General features: G+C 39.1%; 1 long non-coding RNA gene across 1 annotated transcript in view; it reads right to left on the reverse strand.

Annotated features, from left to right (window-relative positions):
* Nucleotides 1–4,053: 4,053 nt before the first annotated feature.
* The window catches only part of LOC112531574, a 29,300-nt gene continuing 16,009 nt past the window's right edge, over nt 4,054–17,344 (reverse strand). The window contains exons 2-4 of the long non-coding RNA XR_003073444.2: nt 7,699–7,821; nt 4,827–4,882; nt 4,054–4,233 (exon numbers count right to left, since the gene is read on the reverse strand). This is a non-coding gene — a long non-coding RNA (uncharacterized LOC112531574). The remainder of the gene's footprint in view (nt 4,234–4,826; nt 4,883–7,698; nt 7,822–17,344) is intronic.

The following is a 17,344-nucleotide window of genomic DNA, read 5'->3' on the forward strand; positions in this document are numbered from 1 at the left end:
CTATATCAGTAGTTAGATCTCCACGGACTACTTCATGAACTTAAATGTCTTAGATACAGATAACCATGACCACTTGGATGGATCCCATACATCCTGTCTTTAAGACATTGACCTACATAAGGCATTGTGTCCCAGGGCTTTATCTTTCCCACAAGACATTGCTAAATCAGGGAGGGCTTTATGGATATGCAAACATAGTAGTGGCAGAGAAAGATGGATGTTTCTATCTTTGCATAGGTTGCATCTAGGTTTAAGCAAAAAATCCAACCCATTTTTCACCATTTATAAGTTAGCACTTATACAACATTAAACACCTTACCTCCCTCAGTGGAAATAGACGCTCACAGTGGGTATTTTTCATTCCTCTTTTAAAAACGTGGTGAGCAGTGCCTGATCAGTTGGAGATGAAAAAGAATGATAGTTCAATCATCTGAGCTCTGTACGGTAAAGGCAACTCTGCATTTCTAGTCACACTCAGCCAAAGTGGAGACATACTACTGATACTGGAGTCCATCTCATCTTAACAGGAATGTCTCTCAGGCCAGAGCAATGCCTTAGGCAAATTTTTTTTCAAGCAGAGCAGTGGGGCCACTGGTCCTTTTATCAGTCTTCAGTGAACATTCCAAAAAACAGGTAAAAGTAATAAGCCCAAACTTACCAAGTAAAACATTGCTGTGGTTTTGCCACATTTTCAGAAGAGTGCCACCTGGTTCTGCAAGATAAGATCCTTTACTAAAATAAAAAACTAAATATCAAAGTTAGCAATTTTATTTTGGTAACTGCTGTGACTGACATTGTCAGATTAAATGCAATTTTCAGCTCTTCCTATTTTAATGTGGCATTTGCAGCTTGCAAATCCTTAAAGGGACCGAAGATCAGATTCAGCTACCTCACCACAGTATTTTCCACATGTGCTACAGAGTCTATTTGGCATCACACTGAAATGTCCGTTCTTTTTCTAGTAACATCTAAGACAAGTCTGAACTGCAGGAGGGATGTGAGTAACAGGCGAACACTGTAGCTCAGCAGTCTTACAAAAAGTGTTTAGAGAAGAAAGCTTTTCCTTTTTATATGGAGTGGACTTTAGCATTGCATTATCACCTTTATTTCTTACCTCTGTAATGCACAGTCATTAGCCATCAAAGCTGGTAAACTCCAATCACTTGACTGCAAAATTAAAAACCTAACAAATAAACAAAACAAAACAAAACCCATACTACTCATGCAAGCCCTTGAGTGAAACAGAAGATTCTAATTTCAGTGAAGCAATTTAAAACACCTTCCTTCTCTGCAGCCTCTATTTTGCTTGAACTACTCGTGTTAACTGTAGATTCCATCTTCTTCAGGAAAGTCTTGTTTTCCTCCAGTTCTGGCTTTAAGAACTGTGCTATAGAAGAAGGTGGTAAGCCATTGCATTTTGGAGAAACGCAAAGTCTAACTATCTGAAGTGCTTCTAGACAGAGGAAAGGAAGCAGCCAGATGGAAGATAAAAGAGACAAATATTTGGAAAACATTATAAAAAATATAAGGCTGACATTACAGTTTTGATCTGTGTCTGTGTGAGTGTTGTACTAATCATTCTGAGCTGTTTCTTTTTCCATCTTTCGCATTTTTCACAAAAGAATCTCATGACAGCAAATGCAAGTCGTTCATGTAATTTCTCATTAATCTCAGCTCCGTCATTAAACACTTTGATCTTAGAAATGTAGATAAGGTGGTTCATCATGTAGAATAATTTATATAACTGAAACATCACTTTTTCATATGTTAAAATTCATAAGTTAATGCAATTCATAATAGTTAGATGAAGTAGAATGTATCAGTTTTAATACTTTTTTTTTGTCTCAGGGCCAAGGAACGTTCTAAGAAAGCTTGTCTGGGGTTGCTTTACTCAGATGACAAAAACATACGTATGTGAATGCACATTCAAACACAATCACCTTTTTCTGCTTCTATACCTTTGATAAGGCAATGAGATTTTCTAAATACAGCACTTTGAAGTATCTGAATATACTTAGTTCCAAGGCATTTACTTGTGTAGGGCAATAATAGCTAGATCTATATTTAAAATCTTCATCTGCATGCCAATTCATACCATGGATATGTTTTCACATCACACACCCACTGAAGTCTACAGAAGAGTCAAAGATGTTATCTGGGAAAGCAAAAGTGAGGCAGCTGCCCAGATGCTCTCAGCTAAACAGAGAAGCTGATGAGTACTTTTTGCAATGTGCTATTTTGAGAATTACAGTTCAGAGTAAATGCGAAGATAAATAGAAGGGACACTGACAGTACTGTTAGGGATGTTGGTCCCAAATGTCATTACAGTTATCATTCTCTATGAAATTCTGTAGTAGTAAATTCTTATCATCATTTTCAAAAGAAATTCTTATTGCTGAGAAATGGGAAATTCAGATGTTTTCCAATATATTAGCACTGCCTCTACTTGAATGATAGTGTTAAGCATCTTCAACTAAAGCTAGTGAGAAATTTAATCCAGAAGAAGGATGCATGTTACTTGAATGACCAGGTGAAAATTATCTGATTACCCCTGATGAAGAGCAGCATGGCTGCTTGCTAACTATGCCAGATCCCATCATCACATTACAGAAAGAAGGGCAATTACACATGCCTCCCAGTTTTGATGCTAAGAGCACAGGTACATAATGTGCAAGCTATCTAGGTGCTCAGAAGGCAGACCTCCATTTAAACAAGAGTGCTGGATAGGTGACACAGAAAATAAATCTTAAAGTGAGATAGTGTCTTTCTCATTGGCAACTACAGAGTTCAGTGTGCTTTAACATCTTCATAACACTGATTTTACTTGCAATATGGTGTTTTTATTCATAGGCTGTTCACAGTGCCAGCAGAGAAGGGGCACAGCGTAGACGCCAATGGCTGTTTCCTGCAAAGAAGAGCAACACAGATGCAGGACAGAAGGCAATCTCTGCTGCATGCTGATCCGGTATAAAATACGCTATCAGAAGTCCTAACTGCAGTTTAGTGCTGCCACTGTTTCTCTTAGTACTCTGGATCAAGTTACGCTCTCTTTCAGCTCTCAGTATTAGTTTCCATTAAAAAGAAGGATTTCTCCTGTTCCCAATGACAGTTGAAGCATTAATGACTCACTTCAGTGAACTGAGCTTTGAAAGTGCAAAATAGCTTCTTCATTTATTTTTTCCCCAGAAGAAGTAAAGGCACTTAGTTTTCACCAACTCATGGCTAGCACAGGAAAGCACTGCCTGGATCAGTAATTTCATTGGGTGCCTGTGACCCACTAAGCCACAGTAAGACATCTGTAGCTGTTCCATGAGCCATGGCATACTTTAATTAAGGTTGCTGATAAGCACAGACTATGTTCTCTGAAATCTGAGGGTTGGCAATGTCTGATATGCCAAATTCCCCAGGACAGGAAGGCTTCTGCAGACAGGAAAATGCAGAGGCTATGCCTACATGTGCACTGTATGGCTTTATGCTGCCGTTTTGGAATTTGCCTGGTATTTGACTGTCTGCTGGTAACATATGGGTGATGACATGTACTCCATTCCTGATGTGAAAATTACAAAAAAAAAAATGAACAAGGCACATCTAAAGGAATGTCTTATAAGCTCTGGGGTCAGTCAATGAAAAGAGATGTGCATTTTAGAAGCTGTTACTGGAAGTGAGTTGTCCTCTGAATTCCATGTCTTAGCATGTCTGTCAGGCACACAGTAAAACCTTACACGTAATTTTGTTTTCCAGCAAATTTTACACACTTTGAAAAACTCACAAACTCACAAAAAAAAAAAAAAAAAGCTAGCACATGCTGTGACAAAACAGAAGGATTCCCTAAAACAAGAATAAACTAAATAGCACATTTGAAATAATCTCTGCACCTTAGTCAGAGGGAAAAAAATCACTACAAATTCTGACTGAGGCCAACTATGAAGTTTTCCATGCTTTCACTCTGAGATACTGTACACCAGTGAACCAGAGGAGTACTTTGGACATGTTCAAACACTCAATTTTTAACCCTCAGCCTTTGCTATATCCCAAGTCTGGAGAAAAGATCTTCTCTAGAATAAATTCACACACAGAACTGTATGCAGATTAAATACATTTTATTTTGCCAGCACCAAGAAAGTCTGATAACAAAAACATAATGTAATCTTTAATGAAGGGAGATGTTCCAAAATATGTATCCTGTATCTTATTCTCAAAGGAGATATTCATCTTCAGTGTGTCTAAGCAGATCTAGGACATAAAACAAAACAGAAAAAGACATCAGGCATTCTGTTTTCCTCCTCTCCTCTTCCACTCCCTATCTTCTGATCCTCCCTCCCAGCCAGTAAAATGTAGGTTTAGCCATAATAGCTCCATCTCAGATTTTCACTTTCAGAATATAATTGGAGAAGGATTTCTCACAGTCCATCTCTGAAATGAAACACGACACAACCCTTCCAATTTCTGATTGCAGGACTGACCAGCGTAGGTGCCTCCATCATGGAGAGAGATGGATTCTACCTCCCTCTGGTCCTTCAGTGTTGGTGAACATTAAAAAGTCACTCCTTGTATACTCCTCCCCATTACTGTGCCTTGTTTAAGAGGGTGCAAACTGATAAAGTCTTTCCACAAGGCATTCTGCCTTCCTACACCTCTGAAGATTGTCCAGGGCCCTGATGAATATTAGAAGGAGAAAGCAATGTGACTCCTCCATGAGCCACAGCAAAATGAGCTAGCTATCAGTCTATAGCTAGGACAGATCATCTATAGGTTTTAGCAGACAGATTCAACACTGAGGAGCAGCTCCTTCTGTTTCCCACTGATGACAAAGCCTCTACATTCACCTGAGGGATTTGGTCTGTCCCAGCTTCACCAAGGTCCTACAGATTCATCCTCCACACTGTCAGGATAGATAGAAACAAAGATGATTTTGAGAAGTTTGTTTAGTCTAGGAAAACAAGAACATAGGAAGACATGATAAGAATTGTCAAATGCATTGCAGGATATATATATATTAATGAAAGGAAGGAAGGAAGGAAGGGAAGGAAGGAAGGAAGGGAAGGAAGGAAGGAAGGAAGGAAGGAAGGAAGGAAGGAAGGAAGGAAGGAAGGAAGGAAGGAAGGAAGGAAGGAAGGAAGGAAGGAAGGAAGGAAGGAAGGAAGGAAGGAAGGAAGGAAAAAAGGAATATATAATTCTTCATATCCAGTGGGAAGATAGCAGCTAATGGGCTTACACTGCAGCTATGGAGACAAAGACACTAGTGAGGAAAAAAACTAGCTGGTAGCACAAGAAAGCAAAGAAATATATTGCTAAAGATGAAGGGGTTTTCTATCATGGTTTTTAAAAGTAGGGTAGAAAAATGTCAGAGTACATGGAAATATGTCAAGTATTATACAGAAAAAGCTGTACTTTCCTTGAGGCTGGGACAGGGACTATAACATCTTTCAGTGTCCCTTCCTAATCATCTGTCCACAAGTCAACACATTAAAAAGTAGCCATAAATATTCTGAAAAATAATTTCACTAAAAAAGTTTCACATATGTATCTTGCAAAGAACCACCATCAAAGATGATGAAGCACTTTCTTCCTAAGCACGTCACACACGTGCTCCTGGTGCAGGAACAGATTCTGTCTTTCTTACTTTCATTACACAAATGATGCTAGAATGAATTGAAAATTAGAAGGTAAACTTCTGGGCCAAATTTCCTGCAGGTACAAATTGGCCTGGCTCCAGTCACACTCCATGGACTCATACTGGGTTTTGTTTACATGCTGGGGCCTGGTCATTTGACTTATATTCTCCCCTTCACTTCACTAGCCTTTGAATTCTGTCCTTGAGTGAGTCTGACTCTCCGCTCAGAGGGTGAAGGATCTGCACAAACAAGCCAGAGTGCTTCAGGATGGCTTGAACTGTGGGAGCATTCATAGTTGTGTCTAATTAAGCAAATACAGGGAGCCAGAAGAAAACGAACAAGAGCAGTTAAATCCAGGAAGAGGTCAACCTCATTGGTAATTAGCAGGATAATGGATCAAAGAACTCTACTTTGCACAGGAAATATTGAGCACCTCGTCTTTATAGCTGAATCTGATAAAACTTGGGTTATACATTTTCTACTAAATGAACCGGAGGCAGCTACAAACAGGAGGCTATTGTTTCACCTCTGTGGGAATTTCGGTCGGGTTATTGCATGCTTGATGTGCTACAGAAGAGCAGCCCTTATGCCACATGTTGATGTAGGTCTAATGATCTCTTATCTTGACATTCACAGTGGTTACACCAAAAGCAAAGAAAAATGAAAGCCTCTTAAATGGATTTGCCTCTAAAAACACTACCTCTAGTTTTCTCTCTCTCTCTCTTTTTTTTTTTTCATTGTCTTTATAGTTTGTCTACAGTTTAACCTATAAATATAACCAGTGCTTTATTTTAGCAGATTTATTGTTCAAAAGATGTAATGTGCTGGCTTTGTATTACACCCTTTTAAAACTTAATCAGAAAACTCTGTTCAGACAGAAAGCATCAAAAGTGAAAGTGAAAAGAGGAAAGATCTTCAGTGCTCCTGTGATATTAATCCCTAAAAATTACCTCTCTGCAAGTAACGTGTTACTCCAGTCCTGTAGGGATCTTACTCCATCAGTAGGGACTGATGCTGTAGTTTCAGTTCTTTGCAATAGCCTGGTTAAGTGAACAACACACACTTTGTATTTGCTGAAAGTATTTAAAAGTATGAACCCTTTAAGTTTATGTAGTAAACAAATCAGTAACCAAATATTAAGTGTTAAAAAAAAAATAAAAATAAAAATCAGTTTGTTTACAGTTACTATTCAACAGATAAAACATTACATATTTTTCACTGCTGATTGTAGATGAAACAATACACTTTTATGTTTCTCTCTGGAAACACTGCTGGATGTATCCTAACAGATGACTTCATTGTAAATTCTCCACACTTCTTTAATAGTCAATGGTGCTCAGGTTCTTCCCCAGGCAAGTAAGCACACCTGAAGTTTGGCTCCTCCTCGGGCCTTTTCTGGGAGCACTCTGCCTCTATGCACAGATTATACAGAATAATATTTTATTTTTCCTTTTAAACACAGGCAGACTTTCATTTTTGGCTCCAGCACGAGACATATGACTGGGATAAGGAACCATCTAAACATTCAGAACAGAAGTCATCTCTATCAGGAACAAATTAATTGTGGAAGACACATTCCCCTCTTGTTGCTCCCTCCTTGTAGGACGCATACCACCACTGCAACTTTTGAGTTCATAATGTGCTGCTTTCTGGATACTGAAAAAGTGTACAGGGCTCCAGTCTTGATTTCCTTTGCCTACACAAACTGGACCTGCCTAAACAGAATCAGAATTGGAATGAAGGCAGTACCACAAGCAGCCCTCTGACCATACTCAGCATCTTCACAAGCCCCTCTGATTCTCCACTACAGAATAAAAGCTTCCTATGTTTTGTGGCCATTAAACTGAAGTGGAGCACAGTTTCTAATCAACGGTGACAAAAAAGAGAAAAGGAATGGAAGGGATCACAAAAGTCAATTACCACAAAAGCCTCCATAGCAACAAAACTGGCCAGTTCTTTTCTTTTAAGCCTCTTTATAAATGCAATAAGCACAAAGCATACAGGCCTCCCTACAGCTCATTGGTGCCAAGTGGATTAGGCTGGCAGAGGCTGTGCTGGTTTAATCCCCTTTAATGCCTTGCACCTTCAGTCTGATGAGCAGCCAGGTCCTTTCGCTCCAGTTCCACACTGAGCTCATCAGCCATAATGGTTTATCGTTATCATCACCAATAGGGAGCTGCTTTTCCTTGTGTTCCAGTCCTTCACCCTGTTTAAAAGAGTTTAAGAAAAACATAAGTTTTATTGAAGTTTTCCTGTTCCTACTGGCTTGGTAACAAGTTGCCTAGTGAAGGGCAGTAGCATTTATGCACATTGCCCCTGAAAAATCTAAATGAAAACCTGGAAACAGAACACTGTTTCCTGGCAAAGAGTACTTTTCACACAGAAGCAAGATGGCATTCATTCACCTCTGAAGTATATCTCACTGACATTCAACACCAAGTAGTGTTTCCCAGGCTTCTTTTATACCCAGGGTAGGATAGGTTGGGTCATACTTATGATTTTGGAAGAACCAGAAGAGAAGAGTTGGGGTGAGGGTCCCTGTCTTATACACACAAAAAAGCCATTTCCATAGAACTTTCTATTCCTACTATTAGGGCAGAAGTGGAAATGGCAAATTACAGGAAGGACAGAGGGAATTCTGGTAAATCTGGAGACCTATCCCCTTCCCCGCAGTGCTAGAATTTAGCATAGCACTAAGCCTGTTCTGGGAAAACGGATAAACTGTTTACCACTCAGCTGGACTCCTGCAAACCATAATTGAAAAAGCACAGGCAGTTCAGTCTACAACTGATTTCTACTTTTGTATTCCGTAGTATGTATTGGCATGTTGGAGTACAACATTTATTGTAACATGGTAATTGACCATCACTCCTGCTAGTCTCAAAGTCTTCCATTCTTAGCTAGCTCTGTGTTTTGCTGTAAGAAATTATGCCCCAAGAGGACATTTCAGGCTTCATAGGTGGCAGTAATAGTAAAATATTTTCCACTGCCAAGTCATTAGGAGTCACTTTGTCCAGGTTGTCTCAAAGGACTTCTCAGAGGGAGCCCAGCCTACAGCTGTCCTACTACTGTCAGTATCACCTGTAGGGGCAAAAGCTTGATAACAAGAGTCGGAAACAGGCAGATGTATTCAGACAAACTCCGTCTTCACAGAGTGGGAACATGGTGAATTTGTCTGATTATTTTAAATTGTCCTACTACCAACATTTGATGACAATGCTGTTTATAACAATATTCACACAAAAAGATATGGGTAACTTCTGCAAAATTTATGAATCATAATCGTAATCACAGAATGGTTTGGTTTGAAAGGGACCTTTAAAATCACCTAGTTCCAACCCCCTGCCATAGGCAGGGACACCTCCCACTAGACCAGGTTGCTCAAAGCCCCATCCAGCCTGGCCTTGAATGCTTCCAGGAAGGGAAGCCTCTCTGGGCAACCTGTTCCTGTGTCTCACCACCCTCACAGTAAATAATTTCTTCCTGATATCTAGTCTAAATCTACCCTCTTCCACTTTAAAGCCATTTCCCTTTGACTACATGCCCTTATAAAAGGTCCCTCCCCAGTTTTCCTGTAGGCCACCTTCAGGTACTAGAAGGCCACTGTAATGTCCCCCCCACGCCTTCCCTTCTCCAGGCTGAAGAGCCCCAGCTTTCTCAGCCTGTCCTCAAACAGGAGGTGCTGCAGCCTTCTGATCACCTTCATGGTCCTTCTCTGGACCCGCTGCAAAAGCTCGGTGTCCTTCTTGTGCTGGAGGCCTCAGAACTAGCTGGGGTCCCACAAGAGCAGAGTAGAGGGGCAGAATCACCTCCCTCGACCTGCTTGTCACACTTCTCTTGATCCAACCCAGGATATGGTTGGCCTTCTGGAATGCAAGATCACACTGTTGGCTCATATTGAGTCTTTCATCAACCAACACCCCCAAATCCTTCTCCTCAGGGTTGCCCTCAAACCATTCTCCACCTAAATCTGTGTTTGTGATTACCCCAACCCAGATGCAACCTTTGATAGTAGTTGTCAGAGGAAATAAGTAAATAGTTATTATCATAAAAGAATGAGAACCACCCTAACATATGTAAAATTTAACAAGCTAAGACCCAGTTCTCTCTTGCAGCAATAATAGATATTTATAATGACTCTCAAAGTCAGTTACTTTTTTTAAACAATCCCTATAATGATTTTGAGAACAAGCATAACACTCATTCCTACCATTCACCTGCTAGATAGTTCTGCATGGCTGTCAGTGCTAAAAATCCCAGACAGTTCTTTGCTATCAGAAGTGTCATGTTGTTTATTTATCCCCATAAAATCTTTGATACAGTATTTACGGATGAAGACAGATATAAACCAGGAGTTATTTCTTTCCTTGTAGTTCACATATACCTTTCTGCAGTCTTAACTAAACTGCCAGAAATAGGACAGTGCAGCAATGCTGTGAATCTGGCACATTATTTTATAGATGCCATCAGAAGAGATAAAATCTTCACCACTATAATACATGGAAATATTTTTTTCTGTATCACATACCTTACTTGGACCTGGGGTTGGGCAATGCTGCAGCTGTCGTGCATACCAGCCCAACCCATGCCAGAGGCATTTCTGTTGGACTCTGGCTTTGCTGACTGTGTGGGACAGAGGCATAAGAAGCTGGGCTTCAATGAGCAGAGGGGTTGGCAGCTGACAGTGGAAATCATGCTGGAGATACTAGGCTGTTGTTACTGGGACATTGTTTTCTTAGTTCTATCTATTCTCAAGCATCCAGTTTTCCACAAGTTTAGGGGTTAGGATTCCATTCAACTAACTGTAGTTTTTTGAAGACCAGTTACCTAGGCTAAGCCATGCCTATGTTTTCTGATAATCAGTAGACGTAATTAATCTCTCTGCTTCTAAGAAAGACTAAGTTAACACCAGAGGAATTTCTACTTATTTAATAGAGAAACACCAACTAAGACTATGAGTGGGACCAACACATGCACCAAAACACCTGTATTCTGGTGTCTATATATCATTTCTACATATAATGGGAGTCTAAGCCCCCAAAGTAATTGAGAACAATTGAATCAATGCAGTCACTGAGGCCTCAGGAACATGCAAATTCATCCTGAAATAGTGACTGCAAAGCTGAATGACTCTAGTTTGCACTGACGTTAGCAGCTAGATATCCCCTTTCTGCAAAGGGAGCTTGGAAATATTAATCACTATTCTTTGAGCTTGTTACCATCCCGGAGGCTTTAACTTGATGGTGTCTGAAGTCACATTACATGAATCTGATTCACTCTAGTGGAAAAAAATATATATATTAAGTTGTACTGTCACTACATGTTTGAGAGTGAGGGACACATTTTGTTTGGTGACAGGTTGGTGTCCTTGCTTTTGAGAATGAGAAACATCAAGGCCAGCCAAATTCCCCTTGTCTCAAATAACTTTTCCTCATGGACACTCAGTGTCATCTATAACATGGCCTGAGTGAATATCCAGGGGAAAAAAAAAACAACACATTAACTTCAAACAGCTGTCGATGAGATTCTCAGTTTGTAAGTGTGACCTATAGCAAACCAAAGTATTTGTTGCCTCTGAAACTCAGATAAGTTCCTAAAAAGGGACTGAATGAGAATGTTCGTTTGAAGGACAAGTTATCTTGCATCAGCTTTATTTTTCTGCCCCACAGGACCCTCAGACATAAAACAAGAAGGACATAAAACATAAAATAAATCTCTTTTGTGTTTATTGAAATCTGATTGCCTTGTTAATAAATCTCTCTTTAGAATGGAAATGAAGACAGTCAGTGTGGTCTATAATTAGCATGATCTCAATCTTTCCCAAAGCTATGGTTTTGTTTGTGGTTTATTTTAAGTGATATTTCTATGAATTGTTTGAAGACAAATTTAACAGTGTAAGGATATGCATACTTCTACATTAGCTTCAGCTTTTACTTTGGGAATATGACTCTGAGCTCATATAGCATATCTCTTACACTTTCCTCAGTTCAGAGTAGAAATAGAGATTCTCTGCAAACAACACACTTCTGTGCTCCAGGACTTGCTTCTGAAGAAAAGCTTTACTGTTACAGAAAGGAAGATGTGTTTAGATGGAAAGAAATTTATGATTCAGAGTTAATGGAAACTACTTCAGATTGCTAAGGGATAAAATAAATGTTGACTTTATGTTCTAAACTGATTTAAAAGTTTGCCATAACTGCTTTAACATTGCATGGTTTTCACTGATGAGTTTCAGTATGTTTGTGAGCTTCCACATAAGATCTGAGTAGTCAGAGCAGGTAAATCAGATGTTGAGTTCCATCTTTCTGACATGTAGCCCAGCGCTGTTCTGGGTCAGATAAAGCTGGATGCTTTGGGCATGGAAACTCAATTTACAAAGTGACAACATTTTACAGCAAGTAAAGAGAAAATAACTTATTTTCAATAAATGTGTAGATATGGCACTGAGGGACATGCTTAGTGGGCACGGTGGTGATGGGTTGAAGCTTGGACTAGATGATCTTGGATGTCTTTTCCATCCCTAATGATTCTATGATTCTGTGATTCTATGATTTTGAGGTGATATGAAAGAAGCCTAGACCAGAATGAGGCATGGCTCACTCATTAAGGCTCTTTCAATCAGCTCCACTCTGCGTTTGTGGTTCTCCTTTGGGCCTGCATTTGGGCTGCCATTTTTGAAGAGCAGGAGGCTGTCAGCTGATGGGGGCCTTTGAGCATGGGGCTGAGCAATATCTCAGATTTGGTGGCTGCAGCACTGATTCCTCTCTCTCTATCCCCAAAGTTATTGGCAGAGCAGCTGTGGCTTCAGCCCAAGGCATTGAGCATATCAAAGCACTGATGTTGAGCGGCCCAAACACTAGTCAGCCCAGGCTGTGGGGGAGGTGGAAATGGGAATTAATTGTGGATCTGGAGCTCAGTGTGCATGCATGAATGCTCAGACCTGAATGACTGCTACAACTGCACTTCAGAGCACGTCAAGTGAGAAAGGAAAGGCTTTTCCTCCACTCTTCCAATAGATTTGCATGTTTTTATTATCATCTGACAATTCAGTTACAGTTTGCAATTGAAAAAGCTTTGCATTGCATTACAGAGACATGGCACCTGAATGAAACAATGAGCCCCGTTCTATAAAATTCTCACATTCCACTGAATTGCAGGCAAATCACAAACAAAATGTATCAATGGTTTTAATCACAGAATTCATGTATGTAGGCTGTATTTTCTGATAAGTCTCTCTTGAAAAAATACTCTTCTCCAAGAAAGGAGTGTGTTTAAAGTGAAAGCAGTGAATGAGAAGATATGTATCAAATCAGTCTGTCGTTCATTTGCTGTCAGTTTTTTGCATGCTTTTTCCTCAAAGAAATTTTCAAGGGGGGGGAAAAAAAGGGTTGGGGATGTGTCAAGAAATATTCCTTTTCAAGCATCCACAGAGAGAGTGCAACAAAAAAACTACCAAAACAGTCACACAATTTTCCTTTGTTCACCCATGTTAAGATTACATCTTAGAAAACTGGCTTTTCTGCTTTCCAAACAACCACTCTCAGAATACGTGTTTTAAACAGAGCTCCCTGAACTGCTTTAAGTAATGTCCAAGTCGACATTTGTGTGACTGCAGATTTTCATTAATTTAGTATATGGGCTGAAAGAAAGCAATCTGAAGAATGTCTGGGCGTGCTTCAAGCTCACCTCTGTTTCTCCTGTTTTCTGTGTTGCATTCTCCTAAATCAAACATAACATAGTTCACATGTCAGTTCATTAGACTTCTGAAAAGCTTTGACAGCAGAATTTCAATATCTGAGTCCTGCCCCCACCCTCTCCCACCTCCTCCCATCCAGTAGAATGTAGAAATAGAGGCAGAAACAGAAAGAAAAATACAGCTTCCTGGGAACTCATGAAAAACTCCTTGATTTGACTGTAGGACTATGGACTGTCGAGGCTTGTGACCTCACTGATTAAGATATACGAAGAGAGTTAGAACAATCATTTTGTATGGCAAACTTTCATGGTCAGGGTTTGAAGGAAAGATGAACTGTTTTTGCTCAAATAAGCTGAAAATAAGAGAACTCGTGCTGTATTCTTTACCTACACAACCACTGCTCTCCCTTCCATTTTCCCTTTTCATGTAGATCTGCCTGACAATCTCATACGTTTGGTTCCTTTCATGATAGCCTTTTTCTCACATGTTGCAGCCTCTGAGGAGAATGGGTAAGCCACATAAACAGTGTAAAATGCCAATTGTTTCTTTATCCAAAAGGGAGCTCTTTTACTATAATGTAGACACATGACCAAGGCGTGCAAATAACTTTCTACAAGAATGGACAACTTTCCCTCCAGTGTACTCAGGGCCAATGTGATAAAGAAACTTTCTCTCTTGGACTAGATCAAGAATATATGTATTCTAAGAACAACAACAACAACAACAACAACAACAGCAAGCCAAACCAACCAGGTTTCCCCACTGTATGCCATGATCTGTTTGCTCCCCAAGAATTTCTCCCTACCAACCTTTTTTTTTTTTTTTTTTTTTTTTTTAGCACGGAATAACACCCAAGGCCCAGCCTCCAGGATTTATGGGATTTCTAGAAACCAACACAGAACAGTGCCTTAAGATGCCTAAATCACAAATGTATGGTAGATAGAAAGACAGATTTATACTTCTTGATGATAATGGAGCTGATATCTATCCAGGTGCTTCTGTAACACCAAATTAGATTCTGGCCTCAACCATTTTGTACTAGCTGTGCAACCAGTTACCATCACAAGAGCAATCGATTCCAGTAGTGGCAGCACTAAGCACAGGAGCGATCAACTGAGAGACACATTTAATACTCAACGTCTTTTTATTAAAACATTCTGAATTTGTATCATCTGCTCACTTGTTATTACAGCTTTAGGGTATTCTTCTCTCACACTGTTGAAGTTTTCTTTCCACATACAAAATTAAGTAATCATTATATTTTAAACTGGATTTTGAATTGTAGAAACAAAGGCTCTGAAACAGTACAATCATCAACTAGCATTACATAGTTATATAAAAAAGTTGCAGAAACAGGAAACATTCATATAAATACAAGTATAATATTTCTAATTAAGAAAATGAAGAAAAAAGCTCAGTGATGATTAATTAACTGTTTAATCTTTCCTTATTCTGGTCTATTCTGCTGTAGCTAACTGAAACCTGTCCCAAACATTAGGTCACAGATAACAAAGAAAATACATCAGAACTGGCATCCGTGGGAGACCATGGCATCTCCCATGATAGGAAATGTTTTTTTACCACTGTCTTAAAGGCTCATCCAAGCTTACTGATGTGACTGGCTATTTGTGATGGTGGAAGCTAACAGAAATAGAAATGAATAGAATAGTCATATAAAATGGAAGTAGACTCTCCAACTCTGGGAAGGAGAAAAACAATTTGATCCCAAACATGGGCAAGATGAAACATATTCTACCCATAAACTTGGTACCATTTTTATTGACAAGTTTCTGTAAGGAGAACCATTATCACTGCTCCACTGTGCTGTGCCTTATGTATGAGTTTTTTTGAGGATGTACTAGGTAATCAAAATAGATGGCAATCTTCTTATGTCACCTGGAATCAAAGTAGAATTTGTTTAACAGCAATGCAAAAATATGCTGAACACATTAAATTAACTTACTCTGAACAATGATGCTTTTAAATACCGAACATATATCATTGAAATAAGGAAATTTTTTAACAGCTCTACTATTAGTCTTCATTATTTCAGAGTTTCTGACTACTTCCTTCTCTGATTCCTGCTGCCTTCTTTCTTAATACAGATTTTAAAACGTTTCCTATTGTTTCATAAGGAGAATGAAAAAGTTAAATTCTTGTTGCCATGAGTTCTTATGGTTTCCCAGAGTGAAAACATTAATTAACTTTTGGCTACTTAAATCTGCAGCTTATAATTCTGGTGGAACAACAGAATAAAGTAACAGGCTCAAATTCAGATGCTCTCTTTCATCAGGTAACAAAAGCTCAGTCCTCTAAGAAACCACATGTCCAATCTGGCTGCACTGCACTGCACTTATACCATGCACAGAGTTAGGAAGAAGCATAGTGTTGTCCATCCCAGTTTCTCAGATATTTAAGCAATAGAGAGGCCTACTGTGCTGCGGAAAAGCCTGTGGCCATGAAAAAGATTCATGTTTCTTTAGGGTGACAAGATTTTTTATGCTAAAACAGAAGAATTAGTGCCTGGAAAGCACAACAGCAGCTGACATTTGCTGGGATGCCTGGAGAAGGAAAGTGCTGAAAAGAAATTCAAATTATTCTTGTGCAGTTTAAAGTACATTAAATACATCACTGTGTCAGTTCAGAATTTCACATAGTTGACTTTTAATAGTATCCTAATGTTAGATTTTTTTTTATTCCCTGTTATACACAAATTTATAGCAAAAAGTACATGTAATTCTTGTTGTTTTAATTTAATTACTTTTATATACTAATCTTAACTGTAAAAAATGTTTACAGCTTTTGTTTATTTATTTTACCATGTAAATGTGCTGCAACTGAATGTAATCCAGGTACGAGACTGTGTATAAACTCAAAACCCCAGAGAAACCCTAAGCAAACAGTCTCACTGGGCAGATGATAACATGTTTTGTTCAGGTCTCTAGTCTGGGTAACCAAGGGACCATACCTGAACTCATACAAAGCTGCACACTGCCCTCAGTTAAGACCCAAGTAAGGAAGCAACCAACATTTCCCATGCTTTTTCCAACTCTCCAAAACACCCTTGGCACTTGAGCAGCTGGAAGGATGCTCTTATTTCCAAAGCAACAGCTTCTGTGAATTTGTATGTAATGAACAAATAGGATATTCATGCAAGCTCTGATACGGCTATGAAATCTTTCTCTTAAAAACTCTTAAAAACATGTGTTGGATTTCATTACTCAACTTGAAAGCATGATTCTGTTTCGATCACAAAAGCCATGTGAAATGAGGTGTCTCACTTCTTCCCTCAGGCCAGGGAAAAATATCCCATGGAAAATGTGTATGTTTTGACCTTACTTTAACTCCAGATAAGCAATCTCAGAGTGTGCAAATATCTGCAGTTTCCTCTTCTGTGTGCTTACAGTAATTATTGAACATTAGATTGCCAAGGAATGCAGTCACTGAGGTGATACATGAATGACATTCTTTAACCAAAGGAATGTTTGTTATAGTAAAATACCAGGAAAAAAAAATGACACCAACTTACATTTTTCTAACAATTATAAAGGTCTGCTTAAAAGTGTCTTTCCTAAGACTGCCAGTGTTACAAATGGAAAGGTACCTTTGCTATAGTTCTTTAGATGTGTCTCATCAGTCAGTGATTATATTTTACATGCTTACTCCAAGGAAGCAGGCATACAGGTAACAAGCAAATAAATGACCCTTCTCAAATGTGCTTCCATGGGCATGATCACACTTAATCCAAGTAATTTGTCTATGCAATGAAAAACTAAATTTGATATTATTCTATTTGTTTGTTTATTTTCTTTAAAGGGTTGTCCAAAGATAAGAGACCTGAATTTTACAACTTCCTTGTTTCTTGCCCTTGTTTTACAACGACCTTGTTGCTGCCCTGCATTTCCCTTGAAGCAGCTAGTTTTCATTGCTCAGTTAAACAGAATTAGACCCTATTCATATAGAAACCAGAGAAATGCCAGCATGCTTCACAGATGCCAAGAAGCTTCATCCCAGCATATGTGAGGGTAAGGAG

The sequence above is a fragment of the Gallus gallus genome, chromosome 1 (genome assembly GCF_016699485.2).
Source record: "Gallus gallus isolate bGalGal1 chromosome 1, bGalGal1.mat.broiler.GRCg7b, whole genome shotgun sequence".
Taxonomy (NCBI): domain Eukaryota; kingdom Metazoa; phylum Chordata; class Aves; order Galliformes; family Phasianidae; genus Gallus; species Gallus gallus.